A 7,973-nucleotide genomic window follows, 5' to 3' on the forward strand; every position below is an offset into this window, starting at 1 on the left:
ATTGATTGAGTATTTCAATGTGGGAAAGAGGGTTGAAAAGGAAACAGAAAAAAGTATACATTGATCTTGGATGAAATCTAGTATGCATTGTATGGAATCATAGATATCAACAAAAGGAAATCATTCCACTAGAGAGGACAGTACTTACTTGATCCAGCATCATATAGTGGTGCAGATTAGTAAGTGAGAACCAGCAATCTGATGCAGCAAGAAGACAGTCATTGATAATCTTGTCAAGCCCAGTTTTAGTAAATTATTTAAAATAAAACTTCAAGATTAGACTGAGAGTAAATTGGAGAAGAGAAGCTGGAGATAAGGAGTACAGACAAGTCCTCCTAAGTCTTGTGATGTAATGCAGTTTTGACAAAGGCCCAATGGAAGAAAGACATGAGACCTGGGGGACTTGATTATATTAAGATAGTAGAGATTTCTGGATGATTATAGGCTGATGGTAAATATAGACCAGAGAAGAAAAATTTAAGATGCAAATAAATTAGATGAAAAAGATGTGAGCCAGGGTCAGGTTCAGTTTTAGATAGAAGCAAAGAGAATTTATCTGTTTTTACCAGAATAAAAGCAAAATACATTGACAGATGTCAACAAGTTTATAGATTGTGACATGGAATACTTTTTATTTTATAATTTACATCATCTCAGTAAAATAAAAGACATTTTTTTTCTGTTGAAATTGGAAATAGGCGATGGGATATTTCCTAAATAGCTTCTTATAGTAGAAATTGTGAGCAGTACTGTGTATACCAGTAATTTACCTTGATACTACCCTCAACAGCATTAAGAATTTTTTTTAAGTTCTATTAGGTTGTTTCAAAATTTAGCAAAATTACAAGTATTAATTTCCCATATCTTTGGTAACCTGCAAGTGAACTTTTTATTTTAATTAAAATTTTCATTCTAAAAGAAATAGGTTGGATTCTGTGGTGCATACCTGTAATCCTAGTGATTGGGGAGGCTGAGGCAGGAGGATGAAAAAATTGAGGTCAGCCTCAGAAATTTAATGATACCCTGTCTCAAAAATAAACACATAGTGCTCGCTTCGGCAGCACATATACTAAAATTGGAACGATACAGAGAAGATTAGCATGGCCCCTGCGCAAGGATGACACGCAAATTCGTGAAGCGTTCCATATTTTTACCACAAGCAATGCAGGTCAACGCAACTTTAGAAGAGGTAACAGCTGCAACAGATGGAATGTCAGATAAAGAATTCAGGATATACATGCTTCAAATGATCTGGAGTATCAAGGAAGACATTAAGCAGCAAAATCAGACAATGAAAGATCACTTCGACAACGAATTACGCAAACAAATCCAGGAAGCAAAGGATCAACTATACAGGGAGATAGAGGTTATAAAAGACAAACAAACAGAAATCCTAGAAATGCAGGAAGCAATAAACCAACTTAAAAACTCAATGGAGAATACTACCAGCAGAGTAGAGCACTTAGAAGATAGAACATCAGACAATGAAGACAAAGTATTTCAACTGGAAAAGAACATAGACAGCTCAGCAAGACTGTTAAGGAACCATGAGCAGAACATCCAAGAAATATGGGATAACATAAAGAGACCAAACTTAAGAGTCATTGGGATACAGGAAGGTACAGAGCTCCAAACCAAAGGAATGAGAAGTCTATTCAATGAAATAATACAAGAAAACTTCCCAGACTTGAAGAATGAGACAGAATCCCAAATCCTAGAAGCCTACAGGACGCCGAATGTGCAAAATCATAAGAGATCCACACCTAGACACATTATAATGAAGATGCCCAACATACAGAATAAGGAGAGAATTTTAAAAGCTACAAGAGAAAGGAAGCAGATTACATTTAGGGGTAAGCCAATCAGGATAACAGGTGATCTTTCAACACAGACTCTGAAAGCTAGAAGATCCTGGAATAACATATTTCAAACACTGAAAGAAAATGGGTTCCAACCAAGAATTGTGTATCCAGCGAAATTAAGCTTCAGGATGGAGGATGAAATTAAAACCTTCCACGATAAACAAAAGTTTAAAGAATTCGCAGCTAGAAAACCATCTCTTCAAAACATCCTCGCCAAAGCATTACAGGAAGGGGAAATGGAAAAAAACAATGAAAACCAACAGTGGGAGGTAGGACAGTAAAGGGGGGAGGGGGAAATAATCAAAGAGGAAAACAAACCATGTTTAGTAACAGAAATAAACAAATATGGCTGGAAGAACAACCCATATCTCAATAATAACCCTAAATGTTAATGGCTTAAACTCACCAATTAAGAGACACAGGCTAGTAGAATGGATCACAAAACAAGACCCAACAATATGCTGCCTACAGGAGACGCATTTGATAGGAAAAGACATACATAGGCTGAAGGTGAAAGGTTGGGAAAAATCATATCACTCATATGGACTTCGGAAACAAGCAGGAGTGTCCATACACATATCAAATAAAATAGATTTCAAGCCAAAGTTAATCAAAAGAGATAAAGAGGGACACTACATACTGCTTAAGGGAACCATACACCAACAAGACATAACAATCATAAATATTTATGCCCCAAACAATGGTGCAGCTATGTTCGTCAAACAAACTCTTCTCAAGTTCAAGAGTCTAATAGACCACCATACCATAATCATGGGAGACTTCAACACACCTCTCCCGCCACTGGACAGATCTTCCAAACAAAAGTTGAATAAGGAAACTATAGAACTCAATAACACTATTAATAACCTAGACCTAATTGACATATATAGAGTATACCACCCAACATCAAGCAGTTACACTTTTTTCTCAGCAGCACATGGATCCTTCTCAAAAATAGATCATATATTATGTCACAGGGCAACTCTTAGACAATATAAAGGAGTAGAGATAATACCATGCATCTTATCTGATCATAATGGAATGAAACTGAAAATCAACGATAAAAGAAGGAAGGAAAAAGCATACATCACTTGGAGAATGAACAATAGGTTACTGAATGATCAATGGGTTATAGAAGACATCAAGGAGGAAATTAAAAAATTCTTAGAGATTAATGAAAACACAGACACAACATATCGGAATCTATGGGACACATTGAAAGCAGTTCTAAGAGGAAAATTCATTGCTTGGAGTTCATTCCTTAAAAAAAGAAAAAAAACAACAAATAAAGGATCTCATACTTCATCTCAAAATCCTTGAAAAAGAAGAGCAAAACAACAGCAAAAGAAGTAGAAGGCAAGAAATAATTAAAATCAGAGCTGAAATTAATGAAATTGAAACAAAAGAAACAATTGAAAAAATTGACAAAACTAAAAGATGGTTCTTTGAAAAAATAAACAAAATCGACAGACCCTTAGCCATGCTAGCGAAGAGAAGAAGAGAGAGAACTCAAATTACTAGCATACGGGATGAAAAAGGCAATATCACAACAGACACTTCAGAAATACAGAAGATAATCAAAAACTATTTTGAATCCTTATACTCCAACAAATTAGAAGATAGTGAAGGCATAGATAAATTTCTTAAGTCATATGATCTGCCCAGATTGAGTCAGGAGGATATAGAAAACCTAAACAGACCAATATCAATTGAGGAAATAGAAGAAACCATAAAAAGACTACCAACTAAGAAAAGCCCAGGTCCGGATGGGTATACAGCAGAATTTTACAAAACCTTTAAAGAAGAACTAATACCAATACTTTTCAAGCTACTTCAGGAAATAGAAAAGGAGGGAGAACTTCCAAATTCATTCTATGAGGCCAACATCACCCTGATACCTAAACCAGACAAAGACACTTCAAAGATAGAAAACTACAGACCAATATCTCTAATGAACCTAGATGCAAAAATCCTCAATAAAATTCTGGCGAATCGGATACAAAAACATATCAAAAAAATTGTACACCATGATCAAGTAGGATTCATCCCTGGGATGCAAGGCTGGTTCAATATACGGAAATCAATAAATGTTATTCACCACATCAATAGACTTAAAATAAGAACCATATGATCATCTCGATAGATGCAGAAAAAGCATTCGACAAAGTACAGCATCCCTTTATGTTCAAAACTCTAGAAAAACTAGGGATAACAGGAACATACCTCAATATTGTAAAAGCAATCTATGCTAAGCCTCAGGCTAGCATCATTCTGAATGGAGAAAAACTGAAGGCATTCCGTCTAAAATCTGGAACAAGACAGGGATGCCCTCTCTCTCCACTTCTGTTCAACATAGTTCTCGAAACATTGGCCAGAGCAATTAGACAGACGAAAGAAATTAAAGGCATAAAAATAGGAAAAGAAGAACATAAATTATCACTATTTGCAGCTGACATGATTCTATACCTAGCAGACCCAAAAGGGTCTACAAAGAAACTATTAGAGCCAATAAATGAATTCAGCAAAGTGGCAGGATATAAAATCAACACGCATAAATCAAAGGCATTCCTGTATATCAGCGACAAATCCTCTGAAATGGAAATGAGGACAACCACTCCATTCAAAATATCTTCAAAAAAAAAATAAAATACTTGGGAATCAACCTAACAAAAGAGGTGAAAGACTTATACAATGAAAACTACAGAACCCTAAAGAGAGAAATAGAAGAAGATCTTAGAAGATGGAAAAATATACCCTGTTCATGGATAGGCAGAACTAACATCATCAAAATGGCGATATTACCAAAAGTTCTCTATAGGTTTAATGCAATGCCAATCAAAATCCCAATGGCATTTCTTGTAGAAATAGAGAAAGCAATCATGAAATTCATATGGAAAAATAAACGACCCAGAATAGCAAAAACAATGCTAAGCAGGAAGTGTGCATCAGGCGGTATAGCGATACCAGACTTCAAACTATACTACAGAGCAATAGTAACAAAAACAGCATGGTACTGGTACCAAAACAGACGGGTGGACCAATGGTACAGAATAGAGGACACAGAAACCAATCCACAAAACTACAACTTTCTTATATTTGATAAAGGGGCTAAAAACATGCAATGGAGGAAGGATAGCATCTTCAACAAATGGTGCTGGGAAAACTGGAAATCCATATGCAACAAAATGAAACTGAATCCCTTTCTCTCGCCATGCACAAAAGTGAATTCAAAATGGATCAAGGAGCTTGATATCAAATCAGAGACGCGCCGTCTGATAGAATAAAAAGTTGGCTACGATCTACAGTCGGTGGGGTCGGGCTCCAAATTCCTCAATAGGACACCCATAGCACAAAAGTTAATAACTAGAATCAACAAATGGGACTTAATCAAACTAAAAAGTTTTTTCTCAGCAAAAGAAACAATAAGAGAGGTAAACAGGGAGCCTACACCCTGGGAACAAATCTTTACTCCTCACACTTCAGATAGAGCCCTAATATCCAGAGTATACAAAGAACTCAAAAAATTAGACAATAAGAGAACAAACAACCCAATCAACAAATGGGCCAAGGACCTGAACAGACACTTCTCAGAGGAGGACATACAGTCAATCAACAAGTACATGAAAAAATGCTCAACATCTCTAGCTGTCAGAGAAATGCAAATCAAAACCACCCTAAGATACCATCTCACTCCAGTAAGATTGGCAGCCATTAAGAAGTCAAACAACAACAAGTGCTGGCGAGGATGTGGGGAAAATGGTACACTTGTACATTGCTGTTGGTACTGCAGATCGGTGCAGCCAATTTGGAAAGCAGTATGGAGATTTCTTGGAAAGTTGGGAATGGAGCCACCATTTGACCCAGCTATTCCCCTTCTTGGTCTATTCCCTAAAGACCTAAAAAGTGCATGCTACAGGGACACTGCTACATTGATGTTCATAGCAGCACAATTCTCAATAGCAAGACTGTGGAACCAACCTAGATGCCCTTCAATAGACGAATGGATAAAAAAAAAATGTGACATTTATACACAATGGAGTATTACTCTGCATTAAAAAATGACAAAATCATAGAATTTACAGGGAAATGGATGGCATTAGAGCAGATTATGCTAAGTGAAGCTAGCCAATCCCTAAAAAACAAATGCCAAATGTCTTCTTTGATATAAGGAGAGTAACTAAGAACAGAGTAGGGATGAAGAGCAGGAGAAGAAGATTAACATTTAACAGGGATGAGAGGTGGGAGGGAAAGGGAGAGAGAAGGGAAATTGCATGGTAATGGAAGGAGACCCTCAGGGTTATACAGTGGAGGGGGTAGAGAGAGAGGAGGGGAGGGGAGGGGAGAAGTGGGGAAGGGGGAGGGTAGAGGACGGGAAAGGCAGCGGAGCACAACAGACACTAGTATGGCAATATGTAAATCAATGGATGTGTAACTGATGTGATTCTGCAATCTGTGTATGGGGTGAAGGTGGGAGTTCATAACCCACTTGAATCAAAGTGTGGAATATGATATGTCAAGAAATTTGTAATGTTTTGAACAACCCACAATAAAAAATTAAAAAAAAAAATAAACACATAAATAAATAAATAAATAAATAGGCTGGATATAACTGTGGCACAGTACCCTTAGGTTCAATCCCCAATACAAAAATAAATTAATTAATTAATGATTAAAAACAATAGTGTGGGGGACTAGAAAGAGGAAAGAACCAAGATACAGCTTCTCTAGAAATTTGCATTCATTTTTGAGTGATTAGTAATGGTTTCTGTTGTGTTTTGGAATATAGTCCAAGATTTGAAAATGACTTTGGAGTTCTCTCAAGAAATCCCTCATCCAAGATACGCAGGCTAAATAGCCATGTGGTGACAATCAACCTTGTGGAGAGAGCTGCACAACCAGAACTGAAAAATGAATTTTTAGGACAATCTTTCTGGCTTGCTTTTTGCAACTAATATAAGCAGATTCTTTATATTTATGTATTCTTTCAGTTTCACTTTATAGTAGTCAGAAAGCTAACATAAAATATTTAGTCTCACATAGGAAAACAACAAACTCATAATTAATTTATCAATCTATATTTTTATTGGAAACTGAATTTATTTCCCCTCAAATCTTATATTGTTATTATTACTTTCTTTAGATATACAGACAAATATAAGTGTATGTATGTGTGTGTGGGGAGGTGAAGCTGAATAACTGGGCAGGTTTCTTTCCACTTCTATCACTATTTATTGGTTCAATGAAGAATTTCCATAGTGTTTCAAAATCAATTCTCTGAGGACAAAGTTATGAAATTTAGATAGAGTGAACAGCATCAGAGGTTAAATTTCTCATAGTTAGGTGGTTAGCTGAGGTGTCTGTTGCCAAAAGCAAAGTCTGTAAGGATAAAATTAAGTGTAGTTTGCCAGAGATAATATTGTTAAAAGTAGCTTTGCCAAAATATTTTTGGAATTAAAGCTAAGGTGTGTTCTCATAAAAGATATGGTTACTTAGGTATATAAACTTTACAATTCAAGCTTTCAAGATTCAATTATTATTTACTTGCTATTTACCTAACTCTACTGCAAGAGGTTACAGTATAACCTATGCTTCCAGTTAAAGGTTTTAAAAGAAATAATGTTAGAAACATTGTAAACTTTCTCAGATGTGCATTACTTAATGCATCTGTGTTTTTTCAATAACCTTGACCTCAGATTATTTCCTATAACAATTTTCCATGTAAAACAAAATACACATTTATTTCATTTACATATACAAATACATGTTAGATAGATGTTTAGTTCCCCATGACCAAATATTATTAAAATTTTGCTTGGAATCCATGTTATTAACAGGATTATAAATTTAATAGTTAGCTAGTTTGCCACTTCCATATCTCCATAGACTCCTGTCCTTCTGCATATCTTATTGAGTCAATTGCTAAGTTCTACCAAGTAACTTTCTCCTTTTTAAATAATTTCTATTTATTTGTTTGTACTGTTTTTTTCTCATTAATCTTGGTTCAAGTCTCTTGTTTTTACTCTTAATTTGAAATCATTCAAATAGCTTCCTCTAGTATTTTCTTCTGTTATTTGTCACATAGCCAAACTTATTTCCCAAGTTCCCTGATGG

At 35.6% G+C, this 7,973-nt stretch overlaps 1 non-coding gene across 1 annotated transcript; it reads left to right on the forward strand.

The window, feature by feature from the left end:
• Positions 1 to 1,045: 1,045 nt before the first annotated feature.
• Positions 1,046 to 1,152, forward strand: LOC114085362 (U6 spliceosomal RNA). The gene has a single exon (XR_003581463.2). It is a non-coding gene; the product is annotated as a U6 spliceosomal RNA (small nuclear RNA).
• Positions 1,153 to 7,973: the final 6,821 nt, after the last annotated feature.

Source organism: Marmota flaviventris, chromosome 1 (assembly GCF_047511675.1).
Source record: "Marmota flaviventris isolate mMarFla1 chromosome 1, mMarFla1.hap1, whole genome shotgun sequence".
Taxonomy (NCBI): domain Eukaryota; kingdom Metazoa; phylum Chordata; class Mammalia; order Rodentia; family Sciuridae; genus Marmota; species Marmota flaviventris.